This window comes from Myotis yumanensis, unplaced genomic scaffold (assembly GCF_028538775.1).
Source record: "Myotis yumanensis isolate MYYU_CA2020_CCGP unplaced genomic scaffold, mMyoYum1.0.hap1 SCAF_8, whole genome shotgun sequence".
Lineage (NCBI taxonomy): Eukaryota > Metazoa > Chordata > Mammalia > Chiroptera > Vespertilionidae > Myotis > Myotis yumanensis.
In genome coordinates, this window is record NW_027223759.1 from 63,242,008 (window position 1) to 63,257,709 (window position 15,702).

Sequence of the window (15,702 nt, forward strand, 5' to 3'; positions counted from 1 at the left end):
AATGGAGGCATCAAGAAATGACTATATTAACCAGAAGATAAATCTATAATCCAGTGAAAATATCACAAACCCACCAAAAATCAGCTTTTTCTGCTCCTATCACTAAAGAACAACATTAAATAGGTGGGGCGGGGGGAAGATTATTAAACTTCAATGGAAGAGCTAAGAACAAAGGAATACATATCGTTATAAACATAACACCAAAGCCTACAGAAGCTTATTGTAATCAAGGCTGTACCCTCTTATCACCTCTAAATATCTGCACAGAGAGTGAGTTTATTCAACCATAATAGATTCACTGAAAACTGAATTAATATTATTGACCATTAATATGGAATATCATGAATATGGGATCTCATACTAATGCAATGGTGCTTTGCCCTATAATCTCCCTCCTAGAGTCTTGTACTTCATGAAACAACACGGTTTTGACATGACACATCTCCTGACTGCCCTCTGCTTGCTCTCTGGTTACCTCTCCTCTTCTGCAGTCCCGACCTTCCTATGGGGATAATGTTCTTAGTAGCCTTGCTTGCCCAGAGAAGCCCTTTACTTCACCTTCTAAGGTTACATAGACTCATCTTTCTTAATCAATTTTCTTCCCTCCTCCGCCCCTTCCAACTCCCTGCTACCCTCACTCAAGGACACTTGAAAGGAGAAAAAAAAAGTTCAGCTTGAATTGTACATTGAGATCTCATCCATATTCTGTACCAATTTCCAGACCATAAAATTCCTTATTGGCAGAGAAAGTGTTCTGTGATAATGTCTAAAATGGTCCCTTTTACCTTGTGCTTAAAATAAAGCACACCTTGAAGGCACTTTTTAAAACTATGGCATGCAGAAGAAGTCAAAGAGGCCAAAAGAGGGACTCTTCTCCTTTCTAATCATCTTTTTGTTCAGGGGCACAAAGTTTCTCTGCACTGAAAGCACCTAAGAGAGAGAAGGCTGGCTCGGGGATTTGGTAAGGGTGGCATCAGGAAAGTGAGGGGACTGAGGCAGCGCCATGACCCCACGTCTTGCTCAGGGTAAGCCAGGATGTGGGCTCACTGTAACTGTCGCCCAGCACACATGGCTGACGGCAAAGATGACATCTGGCCCATGGATCACAATCCTGGGCTACCACCTTCCACTTCAGCAGCTCAGAGAGCCTGTTCCTCAGGGCATGTCGCTCCTCGTTAACCCCCTGATACCATTTGTACAGCAGAGACACTCGGTAAGTAATCTTTGAATAAATGCTTAAATAAGGTTGACTTCACCCATTCATTTAGCTTGCAACGTCCATTCCCCTGACCCTGAGGCAGAACAATTGCCATTTACCCTGTGGTGCCTGGATTTGGGCAGCAGACATTTACCCAATGTGTGGCTGTGCAGCCTCACATGACCACACTCACTGCACCATATGACTCATCTTCAAAGAACTTTCCCATCTGAAACTAATTAATCTTCCCCACATCCCTGTGAGGTTAGTGCAGGGAGCTCGCTGCAGGTTGTAAGGAGGAAATTGGGGATGAGCAGGTTACAGGCGGTGCCAAAGGTTATTAAGGGTGTCTGCTGGGGAATGAGGTCATAATGCAGTAAACCGGGTTCAGCCTCTCCGCCCACCCCGGAATCCAGGCCCTTCCCCCCTGCTCTGACCATCGTCCTCTGGTCTTTTTGTGAAGGTGCAGACTGAGTCCAGCAAGTCTGTGCATTTCAGAGGGGAAAAAAGTATTATGATTTGCCCCTGCTAAATACTTTAGATGTCTTTCCCGCAATCACTTGTGTTAGAAGTCATCTCTCCAATAAAGACATCGCCTTATGTAGATTTAGTGCTGTCTTCTGGAAAGAGGGGTGAGAATCGTGCATATCCATCCATCTTCCTGGGAAACACGTGGAGAGGTTCACTCTCACATCTTCGGAGACACAAGCCAGTGCATGGGCAGCCTCGGCGTTCATGGTTACTGCCTGTCCTGGCCTGCGAACTGCCCAGAGCAGCATGACACACAGCCTCCTCGACATACTTCACACATCTCATAACGTGAGTTCCCATGGCCTGCACACAGCAAATACTACAACCTTCTCTACCGTCGGCCTTTCTGACTTTGCCAAACAGAACTAGGACTGGCTGTTTCCAAGGGAGAAGCAACCTTCACCCACCTACATGTCCTTTTTCCTTTGCTGGTTTCTCTTCCTCCCCCTACCTCCTAGATTAGGACCTGCCTCGGGTCTCAGGTTTTTATATTACTATTTATTTTCCTATAGTGTGTGTTATTCTCATTACTTTCCCTAGGAACCACATTCACTTTCACACTTTCAGCTTCCATTCCCTGTTGATATTTCTAAGTCAACAGGCCTATCACTGAAGTAGGGGCTGGATTATAAATTCTCATTGACTGCCATTTTAATATAGCATGAGTTGGAGCAGATGACTTACCATTGCATTTGGGGATGATTAGTCCTGATAGACAGTAAAGCATTCCCTAATGCTCCCATCATGAAAACAGTATAATACTAGTGTATAAATAGACAGACAAATGGAACAGAATAGAAAGTCCAGAAATACTCAAATACACACAGCAATTTGTTATATGGTAAAGGGGGCTTCTCAAAACCAGTGTTATATCCATTTGAGTATATTGTAATTGTTCACTATAAGCAACATATCTCTCTTAATCTAGACCATTAGGTGCTAAATTTTTTATCCTCAAGGTTCATCTCTATCTTGCCCCCACTCCAAACCCCAGGTTCCATGTTTAGAAGGATTTATCTGAACTATAAGATAAGGTAGCTCAGTTGGTTAGAACATTGTCCCAATATGCTAAGGTTGTGGGTTTGACCTCTGGTCAGGGCCCATACAAGAAGCAACCAATCCTATATTTAAAAAGCCTAATATGCAAATTGTCCCCTGGACCGGGAGTTCGACCGGTATTTCAACCAGGGGTGGAGCTGGTGGGCCAACCACAGGAAGGGAGCCCCAAGCCAGTGGCTGGCAGCTGCTAGAGACCCAAACTGTGCATGAATTTCGTGCACTGGGCCTCTAGTGAATGTATAAATGAGTGGAACAACAAATCTCTCTCTCTCTCTTTCTCTCTCTGTCTTCCTCTCTTTCTCTAAAATCAATAAATTAAAAAATATTTTAAACTGTAGGTAGAAGATATCTATTATAAAAATTAAGAATGCATAATTGCCATGAAAAGTGTCTGGCCCACATGAAATAATTAAATTATTACAGTAGCATAATATATATATAACTTTGACCAATGCAAAGAAAATCATTCTTATGTACTCACTAACCACACTGTTTTATTGCTCCTAAATAAGGAATTTATGTTAGGCTCTTCAAAATATGAGAAATAACTCAACCTCTCCTGGGACTCCATTTGAGGTCCTGACATCCCAAATTTCAGGCTTTCAAGATGGCAAGGGGCAGCAGCTGGCAGGAAGGCTTCATCTGTAAAAAGGGGCTGGAACCCACTCCCAGAGGAAAAGATGCAATGGTCCTCGTGCACATACACTGAGGGGGGAATTCCTGCTCATCAGCTGAGTGAACGAGCTCTATATTTTCCCACACTTCAGTTTCCTTACATGTAGAATCAAGCATTAAAAGTTGAACAAATTATTTAACTTCTCTATGCCTCGGTTTCCTCATTGTAAAAAGGGAATAATAAAAAATAATGACCTCACGTCAGTGAGTTAATAAGTCTCAAGCACTTAGAATAATGTCAGATACAAACCAAGAACTATTCGCTGCCTGCATGTAACACCTTAGAGGCACGTTCAAAACTCTCCCTTTGGACCTGCCTTCCAGGGCTACCTCCTGAGAAGTTGCCGAATATCCTGTCACCATTTTCCTTAGACTAATTAGCTGTGGTACAAATGGAAATTGACTTTCATAACGTTGACTTCACTTTTGTTGAATGATTTACATAATCCTGTAGCGAGGCGGTCCCAGAACTGCATTCCTTTCCTTGGCAAATTTGTACATCTTCCTCCAATGGCAGCATTTTGCTCATCATCGTGTCTGATAAATGACTTGGGGCTGGGGCTAGGCAAAGAACATCAACCCCTTTCCCTGCCCTCAGTACCAGGGCTTGGATCATCGGGAGCAGAGGGAGACGCTGCCCACAGCCCAGGGCAGAGCCAACAGCCCTCAGTTTGGCAAGAGCATTGAGAAGAGACCTCGGTGGGGCCTGCTTACAAATGGGAGGACAGCGATGCAGTTAGACTCTGGGATCTGGAACCTCCAAGCCCCTACTTTCTGTCACAAGGGGGAAATTAAGCTGTCACGATGTGGAAGGAAATGGCAGAAATCAGTGTTTATAATCAATAGTGTAAATATGTGCTTGTCTGTCTCCTACAGCGTCTCTTAACATTATGCTCAGGAGAGCAAAGGAGGAGGCCGTGGAGAACGTTACAAAAATGCTCCCCCAATTCATTTGATCACAAAGAAGCAAGTGGAACCAAACTCTGTGTCCCTGGTGAGAAATAAGAGGACAAACATTTTCCTGGCTACTTATTTGAAAAATATACCTTTGCCACACTCAAAATTTTCACCCAGTATGTCTTTCCCTATACCTTACCTCGTTTAAAATGAACATTTTAAATTTATTTCATAGCCAAAACCGGCTTGGCTCAGTGGAGAGAGCGTCGGCCTGCAGACTCAAGGGTCCCAGGTTCGATTCCGGTCAAGGGCATGTACCTGGGTTGCGGGCACATCCCAGTAGGGGATGTGCAGGAGGCGGCTGATCGATGTTTCTCTCTCATCGATGTTTCTGGCTCTCTATCTCTCTCCCTTCCTCTCTGTAAAAAAATCAATAAAATATATTTTTAAAAAAATTTATTTCATAAAATAATCCAATTTATACACTCAAACTGGACTAAACACATTCATTCATTCAGTTATTCAGCCAGTATTTATGGAGCACCTACCATGCACCAGGCATCTTTTTGTTCCCTGCCATAGTCTCAGTCCATAAAACAAAGTTCCTGAGCTTGGAGATCTGGGTGTCAGATCTCTGGTAGAGCTTATGGGTGTCAGGCACCTAGAACCAATAATTCATTTAATTCTCACCACACCCCTGTGATGTGGGTACTATTATTATGCCCCCTAAACAGATGAGGAATTGAGGTTTCAAGAGAAGATGAGTAACTTACCCAAGGCTACAAAGCTAGTAAATCACACATAGAATTTAAATTCCGGTCCAGTTCCAAACTCATCCATCTTACTTGCTACACTACACTGCTTTCAAAACTCCTTAAATATAGTTGGCTATGATGGCTGTATTTTGTTTATAATAGCCTCCTCTGCTTTTTCTTTGTTTGGTTTGCTGCAATTCTCATCTCCTTCTGTTTGATGCTTTTCTAGTATCTAGAAAATGATCATTTAAAAGCAATTGTACCAAGTCATGGGACCATGGCAGAGCAGGCTAAGAAATGACAGCCATTTGTCCATAAATATTTAAATATATGCACTCCACTTCATTTAGTGCATTATTCAAATTCTGGGCTTTCACAAAAAAGGTTTCCGGGACTTACCAGCTGCTTCCTTTTGTGATCTCAGGGATTCTCATCCAAACAAGGCTCAAAGGACCCATCTTCCAAAATCAGCCTCCTTATATTTACACCTGGTCATGGATGTCATTTGCCTTCGCTTCTGCCAACTCTAAACTGACTAGAGAAGAGAATCAATTTGAATGCTCTCTCTCTAATTGCTTCCTTTCCCTAAACTTGCTTTTTTTTTTCTTTCCCTAAAACCCCCGAAGCCAAAACCATAGTTCAGTGAAGTGAGTGCGATTAAGCAAATTCTGAACCGGCTCAGGGAGTCGCTCTAATTGCTCTAATCAGGGATATTTTCCGGGCTCTGCTGGTGGGAGGCCCGGCTGGCCTAGAACACTGCTCCAGTCCCTGGGCGGTCCGGGTGGTGTGTCAGCAGATGGCAATCACCGCTGCTCTGTTTCCAGGTCAATGTGAGGTTGTTCGAGTCTGGAGCTTCAGACCCTAATGGCTCTTCTCAATTTCATTCATCGGTCCACTGAAAAAAAGCTTGCCTTTAATACCTGAGTGCCCCCGAAGCCCAGGCCACCACTCAGACCACAACATCAGATTCTTCAGTGGGAAGAAGAATGTGGGTGCAGAAGGAGGGGTCTGGCTGCCTCCCTGTCCCTATGCACAGTCCCTCAAGGCAGGTGTAGTCTTTCATCTCTAGCAGTGAGCTTGGCTCAGAGCAGGGGCCCAAATGTTTGCTGAATGCTGTGGAATGAAGAAAGGAGGTGTGAAACTAAAGGCGCATTTTCATTTAAGGAGCACTTTATGGGACAATGGGTTTATTTAATAATAAGAAGAAAAGTGCTTGCGTAGGGAATATGCATATCACCTACCACACTTAAATGAGACCGCTGAAAAGACTGGCTAGTACTCAGCACATATTTTACCATTAACTCAAAATAGTTAAAGGTTGCCAGTCTGTATGAGAAAGAGAAAGAAAAAGATAGAGGTTGAAATACAGTAGCAAAGCATCAAACTGACTTTAAATCAGGAATTTCTACCAGTATAACGGCAGTAGTAGCTGCAATAATTAATATTCTAACAAGCTTGATTTGGTTATGAAATCCTTCCAGGAAAATTCCAGAACCTCTGGAATTTAATGCCTTCATGAAGCCTACTAGGTCAGTGGTCGGCAAACTCATTAGTCAACAGAGCCAAGTATCAACAGTACAACGATTGAAATTTCTTTTGAGAAATTTTTAAACTTAAACTATATAGGTAGGTACATTGTTATTAACTTAATTAGGGTACTCCTAATCTGATTGAGGTATGTTCACTGAGGTCGACCCCTTCCAACTCTCCCATCCACACTGGTCTTGTATACTTGTTTCGTCTGTCTCCTTTCCAAAGACCGACTTCTGCGCATGGGCCACGAAGTTTCGATCGTACTGTACGTGCGCACCTGCATGTGGTATTTTGTGGAAGAGCCACACTCAAGGGGCCAAAGAGCCTCATGTGGCTCGCGAGCCGCAGTTTGCCGACCACTGTACTAGGTGTTTGTATATTAAAACACTGTCACCCCTGCTTAGGCTTTTGATTAACTTTCTATACATTCTGGCAATGGCAGCTCAGGAGGCAGGGGTGTGAGAGAGCTGTCACAAGAATTCCTTTGTGTCTGGGTTCACTAGGGCCTGCAGGACAGACCCAAGGAAACTGGCCACATTCCGCAGATACGGCCTGGCCCCATAGTGCAGTCCACGAATTTGGCTGCCTTTTCTGTGGGTGATTACGTTGAGCATTGGATTAGGAGTGTCATGTTTTGGCATCATCACTCCAACTTTATCTTTGGGAGTTTTCTTAGTTGAGAAAGTATTCATCAAATCAACTTTTTACATAGAAAATGCATATATTGGTTACTCATTTAATGAGCATTCTTGAACATCTCCTATTCACTATATGAGAAACTAGAAATAAAAACTTAAAAAGATATGGTCCATGACCTAAAATGATTTGACTACAGTGATGAAGGCAGTCCATGTATGAAGGCACACATGTGGCTATTGGTATGGGGACAATGGATTACAAAGCATTACTAACTCTATCTACTGCCTTTACTTTTCTAAAAAAAAGTCTTTAGCTAGTACTATATAATAAAACATAGTATTTATGCTGAAACCAGGTAGGGAGGCTTCCAGAAACAAGCAAATCTGCAAAGAACAAATCTACACACATTTAGTTTGGCCAAGTAGAGGAAATACCTCAGGGGGAAAAAAAAGGTTTATTCTTAAAAACATAAAAAAGGAAGAAGCATGCTGGCTGAGACTTTCCCCAGATTATCACCAGAATAAATTAAAGATCTGGTGAGAGTAGATATAATGCATATAATAAGGCAAGGAGTACAGGGCAGAGGGTGATTCATAATTAAAACAAGTGCTATAGGGCAAAATAAGTGATAGTAATAACTCACAATAATACCTTATTATTTAAGAACAAGACCTGAAAAATAAAGAGTGCTTAAGTTAGATAAAGGGCGTTCACATAACATATAGTATTGCTTTTGATTCCTACAGCCACACGGTGAGGTAGACAAGGGAGATATTATATTATTAGCCCCATTTTACACATGAGGAAACTGTGACCCATAGAAGTAAAGGGGCTTAGCCAATGGTGCCTTGCAAATAAGTGGCAGAACTCCAAGTCAGTGGTACTGGTGCTGTATCCCTGTTCAACATCATTCTGCCTCCTTGCTGAGTGCCAGAGGAGGGAGGCGAGGGAGCATGAAAGGACTTGAAGGGTGAGCTATGAAGGAGACAGGCTCTTCGTGAGGAAAGGACGATAAAGAGATGGGCAAAGAGCATGATCACAGGCTTTGGGAGAGAATGACTTACTGAAAAGGGATGTATATTAGAAGGAAGTGGGAAATGGGATCTGATAGAAAAATAATCATGGGACTTTCAGCAAGTTGGAGTCTGGAGTTGAGTTTTGATCTTTCAAACAATGAGGCTATTTTTTTGAAGGAGGCTGACATGATCAATACAGAGGATAAGAAAATTGATATGGTATTCATGTAGCAGAGGGGTTAGAGGTGGGGGGCAAAGCGTCTGGGTTTCTGAAATCCGGGAAGGATGGCAGAGGGCCTGGCTTAGCTCTGGGATATTGAGGTGGGTATGCTTTACAGAATCCATCACCCACATTCATTTGCACATCACTGTGTAATAACAAAGCTAAAAGTACTCTGGTTATAAGGAACAGGGCATATAAAAGAGAAGGATGATTGGTGCTTACAAAGTTATGATGGAGTAAACCATTTTGGTTGACTTAAGACTTTTAAGATATGCTATCTCCAAAATTCAGGTTTGACCTTCATTTCCAGGCCCTGGAATATTGTAAGTTCCTGCCTCAGCCAGCCTGTCCTGAGGCTGGACTAGAGGTGGCCCCCCAGGCCTGTTGCAGTTGCAACAGATGGAGGGGATTTGAGTGGGGTCAGGGGTACTCTGGGCTCCTCATCCATACCTAAATGAGAATAGGTTTAATCTTGTAAAACTGCTTTTATTAAAGTATTTTTACAAAATTTCAATTGGGTAAAAGGTTCCAGAGTGTTTTAAACATCTGAAAAGCCACTGATCTTGTCTCATTCCAGGCACAGACAAATGAGGAAGCAAGGCCTGGTTCAAGGTCGCAGAAGGGGTGAGGTCGCTTGAGGGACATTTTCAACTGCTTTAAATTTGGAAGTAAAAAAGCTTTTGTACAGCAAAAAGGAACAACAAGATGAAAGGGCAACCTAAAGAGTAGAGAAAAAATTTGCAAATCGGTATCTGAGAAGAAGTTACTATCCAAAATATATAAGAAATTTATACAACTCAATAGCCAAAAAAAAAAAAAAAAAAAATGCAATTAAAAAATGGGCAAAGGATTTGAATACACATTTTCTGAAGAAGACATACAAATGGCCAACAGGTACATGAAAAGGTGCTCACCATCGCTAATTATCAGGAAAATGCAAATCAATATCACAATGAGCTATTACTTCACACCGATAAATGTTGGCAAGGATGTGGAGAAAAAGAAACCCTTGTGTACTTTTGGGGGGAATGTAAATTGGTGCAATCACTATGAGAAACAGTATAGAGGTTCCTCAAATTAACAATAGAATCCGATACTGCAATCTTACATCTGGGTATAAATTTTAAGGAAATGAAATCATTATTTCCAAGAGCTATCGGCACTCCCATGTTCACTGCAGCATTATGCACAATAGCCAAGATATGGAAACAACCCAGGTGAATGAATTTTTAAAATGTGGTATGTTTTCTTGGTATGTATGTGTAGAATATTATTATTCAGCCACAAAAGAGAAAGAAATCCTGCCATTTGAGACAACCTGAATGGACCTGAGGGCACGACTCTAAGTGAAATAGGTCAGAAGGAGAAAGGTAAATACAGTATGATCTCACTTACATGTGGATTCTCAAAAAGTCAAAATCACAGAAGCAGAGAGCAGGGCAGTGTCACCAGGGGCTGGGGGTGGGGGAAATGGGGAGATGCTGCTCAAAGGGCCCAAACTCTCAGTTATAAGATAAGTAAGTTCTGGCGATCTGATGCATAGCGTGATGATTATAGTTAATAATACTGTATTATGTACTTGAAATTTGCTAAACGAGCAGATTTCAAGTGTTCTCACCACAAGATAAAGGTAACTACGTGAGGTGATGGAGGTGCTCATTAACTTCATTGTGGTAATCATTTCACAATGTGCATGGATATCAAATCATCACTCTGTACACCTAAGGACGGTTTTGTCAGAAAGTTTTTCTATCAATTTCCCTTCAATAAACTTGGCAAGGGGCTGGGGGGTGAATTAGGGTATGAGAACTCAGAAAACAAGAAGCAGTTCTAGATGCTCCCAGTCCAGGACTCCCTCCAGGCCCTGACTGTGCCTGTGAAAGAGCCAGCCCGGTGCCCTCAGCGGATAAGTGCAGGTGGCAGGGACGGAGACAGGGATGAAGCACCCCACACACAGGCAGCCGGCTGGGCCTCAGAGCCAGCGGGCGAAACACCAAAGCCTGTTTCAGTGTTCAGCCTCCTGCCAACAAATAAAACTTACAGGATTTCTAGTAAGGAAAGGGTCTAGTTAATACTTTTCTCTACCTCATTCATACTTCCACACTTGCTTATCTCTTTTTTTCCCCTCTCTTTTGGAGACTAACACTAAATCAAATCAAACAAACAAAAACAGCACGCACCAACCCGCCACCAATAACCAAAAATCCACCTTTAGAAAGGGATGTGTGTGTCCTGGGGGAGACAAAGAGGTGCTGCAGGTTTGGAATTCTCATGGTTACCAGAGAATTACGACCCGGAAGCAGAGAATCATTAAATCTGCTGGTCTCACCGTATCACAGCATGTAACACTGTACCTGCTCCTGCACTGCTCGCTGAATCAGGAAGTTTAGGGGAAAGCCCCGCAGAGCCTAGTAAATCTGTCCCTTTGTATTCCAATCATACCCAGGCATTCCCCTCACTTTTCACACAGGGCCTACCATCACCTGATGGGAGGTTTATCTAACAAAGTGTTTTTCTTGACACGCAAGCATTTCTCTTCTTTGACAGCAAAGCTGATTAAATCTTCCCAGAGAAAAGTTGGGCAGGTGGGATCCCACCTTCCAGCCAGTTACAACGGGCCAGACTCTCCACTTCCAATAGTTCTTTTCCTTTTCTTATTGCGAAGAAAAGTAAATAAGAGGGATACAATTTTGTAGAAAATTTCTACTGAAGATATAGTTGTTTTCATTTTAACTTGAGGTTGAAATATTTCTTACCAGTTTGGGTAATTATCTAATAAACTAACTAGAAGCACTCTTAAACTGAGTATGTCACTGCTTGTAAATTCAAGAAGACTGGAGTGAATACAGACCAACGGTGCAAGATTAGCTGCCCCGGCCAGACCGCATTTGACCATTTCAGGGTAGAGAATTCTGAGAAAACTGTGACTTTGCTTACCGGGGCATTAGTAGCAAGAGGCATTTCCAAAAAGAGCTGTATGTTATGAATTAACAACAGCTCTCTGTGAACTAATTAACTCCTCCACAGTTAGAATGCCCAGTTTAAAAAATAACACATCAAAATGTCCAGCACTCACCAACACCAGCAACAGTAATATATCCCAGTTAGAACTCTGGGGAGGAGGTTATATCTGTGGCATATGTGCTGATCCGAATAACACAGCCTGTTGTTTTTTAAATCACCCGTCAAAAAAATAAAATATCCTTATAACAAGTTACACAGCTCTCCGTGCTTCAGGAGCAATTCACCAACACAAAAGCTCCAGATTTGACAATAGTCATCAGCACTGTCAGCTAGCTGCTGCGAACCATTGAGATTGATTTGAGAGGTAAACTATCTCGGATTGCCTTTGAAAGTCATGAGCATAATTGCAGCGCTTTCTGATTCTCATCAAAGACCCATAATTACGCCAGGAGAAATGGAGGCTCTTGGATGCCCGGTCTGGTAACTAGGTGCACAAACTTCCCTTTAGATCCTTCTGGAACAACAGCCCTTAAGCCTCCCTGTGGGAGAGGAAAGCAGGCCTCCCAGCATGCCCTGCTCTCTCTAACCAGCCGCGGGTCTGTGACTCTGAAATCAATGGGTACAGCTAGAACTTTCTTTCCTCGCCCCCCTAAACTTCGATATTTACAAAGAGGTTAAAAAAGAAACAAGTAATCTCCTGACCGCTGCAGTAGACAAGAATGGAAACTGATAGATGTACACTTTTGTTGTTGAGCTGGATAGAAGAGTAATTTCCATGCCACCCAGCTCTGAAGGGCTGCTTTCCATCCCATCGTGGGACGTGTAAAGCGGGCTTTGTGCAGACTGGCCTGGCCTTTGACAGATTTATTGACAAGACCTACGTGCAGGGACACACCGTATGTTAAGAAAGAGAAGAATGTGTACCGCCAGGTTTGGAATTCTCACTATTTCCAAAGAATTATGACCCAGAAGCAGGGAGCTGTGAGATCGGCTGCTTTCACGTGTTCAGCAGCATATAACGTGCCTGCTCCTGCATTGCCTGCTGAATCGGGACCTCATAAAACACACGTTTGGCTTAGAAGATCATGGTTACAATATATTAGTATCAGGGGGGACTTATTAAAGGCATCTCTCAAGTTTCAAGGAAAACCAAAATTTCAAAAAGCAAGGTGAGTTAGCTGCCAGTGTCTGTCTGAGCTGCTGGAGAGGCAGTTCTTTAAGGAGGACAGGGGCTGCTCTCTGAACAGGGCTTCGTCTCAGTCACGTTTGTTTGGCATGTGCTTAAAGGACAGAGCATACAGGTTTACCTCTCACTTGGGAGGCGTGGGAGAGGGGAAAATGACAGAAAACTGACTTTGAGTTAATTTTGCATTGACCTCTAGATCACAGTGGTGACAAGATGCTGTCTGCAGTGTAATATTTTATAATGTCAGTAAAGCTCTGACACTCTTGGATGGCAATAGAGGGAAAGGCAGTGAACCACTGTCTGCGTGGTGCAGTCTATATAAAAAGGCTGCGCTGGGAGTCTCATCGCTTCTCAGCCCAAGTATGTGAACCTCTAGCCCCTAAAGGAACACAAGTTATCCTCAAGGTCTAGTGTGTCCTGAATGTAAGTGGAGCCAGGAAACCTTGTTCAGATCCTGAGCTTCTGCTCTGATCATCCCTGTTAGGAATCGATTAACCTGAGCAAGTTGCTTAACTTCTTAGAGTCTCAGTTTGCTCATCCATAAACCAAGACAGAAACATTTAAAGTTCAGGGCTGTGGTGAGAAGTAAATGATAAGACAGATTGAGAATTAAATGAATTACCTATAAAGTATGTTTCACAATGCCATGCCTATAGAAAGTGCTCAATAAGCGCTTTATGGCACTTGTTGAAAAAAACATAGTCCCCTTCCGTCTTTGTTCACTTTTGACTGTGGCAAAGGAGTTCTTGGAGGAAGGAGACAGGGACAGATAGCGTAAGGAGCCGATAGAGTTGGGGCTTTCTTTTGGTTCAGGGAGCAGATTTAGCTGAACCACTATCGGTCCTGTGAACAAGCTCTGTGTACCACCTGCTAAGGCACTTGGTGCAGGGACGGCGTATTGAAGTGCCCGGCCGGTGTGAGATTGGTTCGCAGAGTATTAACTGCCCATCCCAACAGCCTGCAGACCCCACGGCAAAGCTTCCTGCTGGTGGTTCCCCGAAAGTCCTCCCTCTAATTCTAAGCACAAAGTCCTCCCTCTAATTCTAAGTCCTCCCTCTAATTCTAAGCCATGCGCTGTTTCTTTGCCCTTGGTCATCTACGTGCATTTTCTATATAAAAAGCAACACTACTGGCTCCCAAAGAAACAAGGTGAAGGGGAATAAGAGACAGGAGGAAATGGCCAGATGGAAGAACAGCTAAGGTACCCAATTACAACAAAGCTCTCTTTCCTGTCAGGATACTAAAAACAGAATCCCAGCCAGCTGGGCCAGTTACTCTCTTAGCCAATTGGCTACATATTTGATGGAAAGAGAGGTCCAACGGTGGAAAAAGAAAAGCTTTTCCAACCAAATGGGGAGTGGTAGGGAATGCATTCAAAAGCTGCCACTGTGGTGTTCCAAGTTTATCCTCTCCACATGGCACGAATGGAATTGACTCAGCTCACAGGCTTGGGGCCCATCTTTCTAACGACCGATGCTGCCAGTTCCACCTGCACTCTAAAACTCCGGCTGTACATTTGGTCCCACATCTCCCCACATGCAATAACTGAAACACCATTTTTCATGCTCTAGAAAATGCAAACACAGCTGAATTGAAGCTCTTCAAATCTTCCCAAACAATTCTACTAAAAACGAAAGCAGGTGAGACATGTCAAAGTAGGGATGGTTGAATGTCTTAGGGTATGGGGATGGAAAGCATGCATAAGGGGAAGGTCTCTTTAAAAAAAAAAAAAAATTATATATATATATATATATATATATATATATATATAATTGATTTCAGAGAGGAAGGGAGAGGGAGAGATAGAAACATCAATGATGAGAGAGAATCATTGATCAGCCACCTCCTGCAAGCCCCATATTGGGAATCGAGCCAGCAACCCAGGCAATGTGCCCTGACCAGAATCAAACCATGACCTCCTGGTTTGTAGGTCGACGCTTAACCACTGAGCCACACTGGCTGGGCAGAAGGTCTTTTTTTAGGAGAGTTGTTACTGGTTTAAAGCATAGGTGTTACCCCAATTTTAAAGTCTGACAGATATGCATCCTATACAGCTACATGCAACATCTTTTGGGGTCATAACACCACTGCCTTCTGCAGAATCGGGAGGGTGGCTGCCATGCGAGGATGTGTCACCTGCTTAGCCTAACTGCGCCACTAAAATAAAAATAAAAAAAAACAGACATAGTTTGGAAATAAGTCAAATGGTTAAAAAATAAAGCCAGTAGAGTTGACCCTTAAACAACATGGGTTTGAATGGCACAGGACCATTTACGTGCAACTTTTTTCAATAAATGCCATAAATGTATTTTCTCCTCTTTATGATTTCCTTAATAACATTTTCTTTTCTCTAGTTTACTTTAAGAATACAGAATATAACATACAAAACATGTGTCAATCAACTGTTTATGCTATTGGTAAGGCTTCAGGTCAACAACTGGAACCATATATCCAGGATGATGAGAGGTCTAAAAACTCTGCTGTAATTATAATATTTGAGAGAGCTACCACTATTTGCCCAGAGATATGAAAACGTTGGTGAAGAAAGGGGAAAACTGAGAATTAAACTTCAACTGATAACTTTTCAGGTGCTTGGAGAGGAGAACGTTACTTCAGAAGATGATTTCAAAGAAGCTGTAGGAGACCCATTTGGGGTCAAGGTTTGAAATGCCCAACAAGGGACTGGCTGCCTGAGAGCAATGAGCACCCTGCCAACGGGGTTGCTCAACAGGAGGAGGATGAGCAATCCATGTGGATGTGTCAAATGGATTTCTGCACTTGGAGAGCAGGATCCTGGAAGGAAAGGACCCCGAGGCGCTTTTGATGCTATGGTCTTCATTGGAGCTGATGGTGGAGGGACGGGATGGGCAGGAGATGGACATCTCAAATCACTCAGTTGCACCACTGACCTTGACACAATCACATGCTGTATCAACTCAGGCTTGAAATCACCTATCTGAAAAGAGTTTGCCCTTACAAACCCACCCACGTGAATGAGTAGATTTTGTGGCTTATGATGACTAGCC

The 15,702-nt window shown here is 42.9% G+C and overlaps 1 protein-coding gene across 7 annotated transcripts in view; it reads right to left on the minus strand.

The window, feature by feature from the left end:
• The window catches only part of LYPD6B (LY6/PLAUR domain containing 6B), a 163,643-nt gene that overhangs the window by 25,757 nt on the left and 122,184 nt on the right, over positions 1-15,702 (minus strand). The window contains exon 4 of one of the 7 annotated variants that reach the window (XM_070423034.1): positions 5,515-6,228. The exons of the other annotated variants lie outside the window; for them this stretch is intronic. The gene's annotated coding sequence lies outside the window, so the exon portion shown is untranslated. The remainder of the gene's footprint in view (positions 1-5,514; positions 6,229-15,702) is intronic. 7 annotated transcript variants of the gene reach the window in all.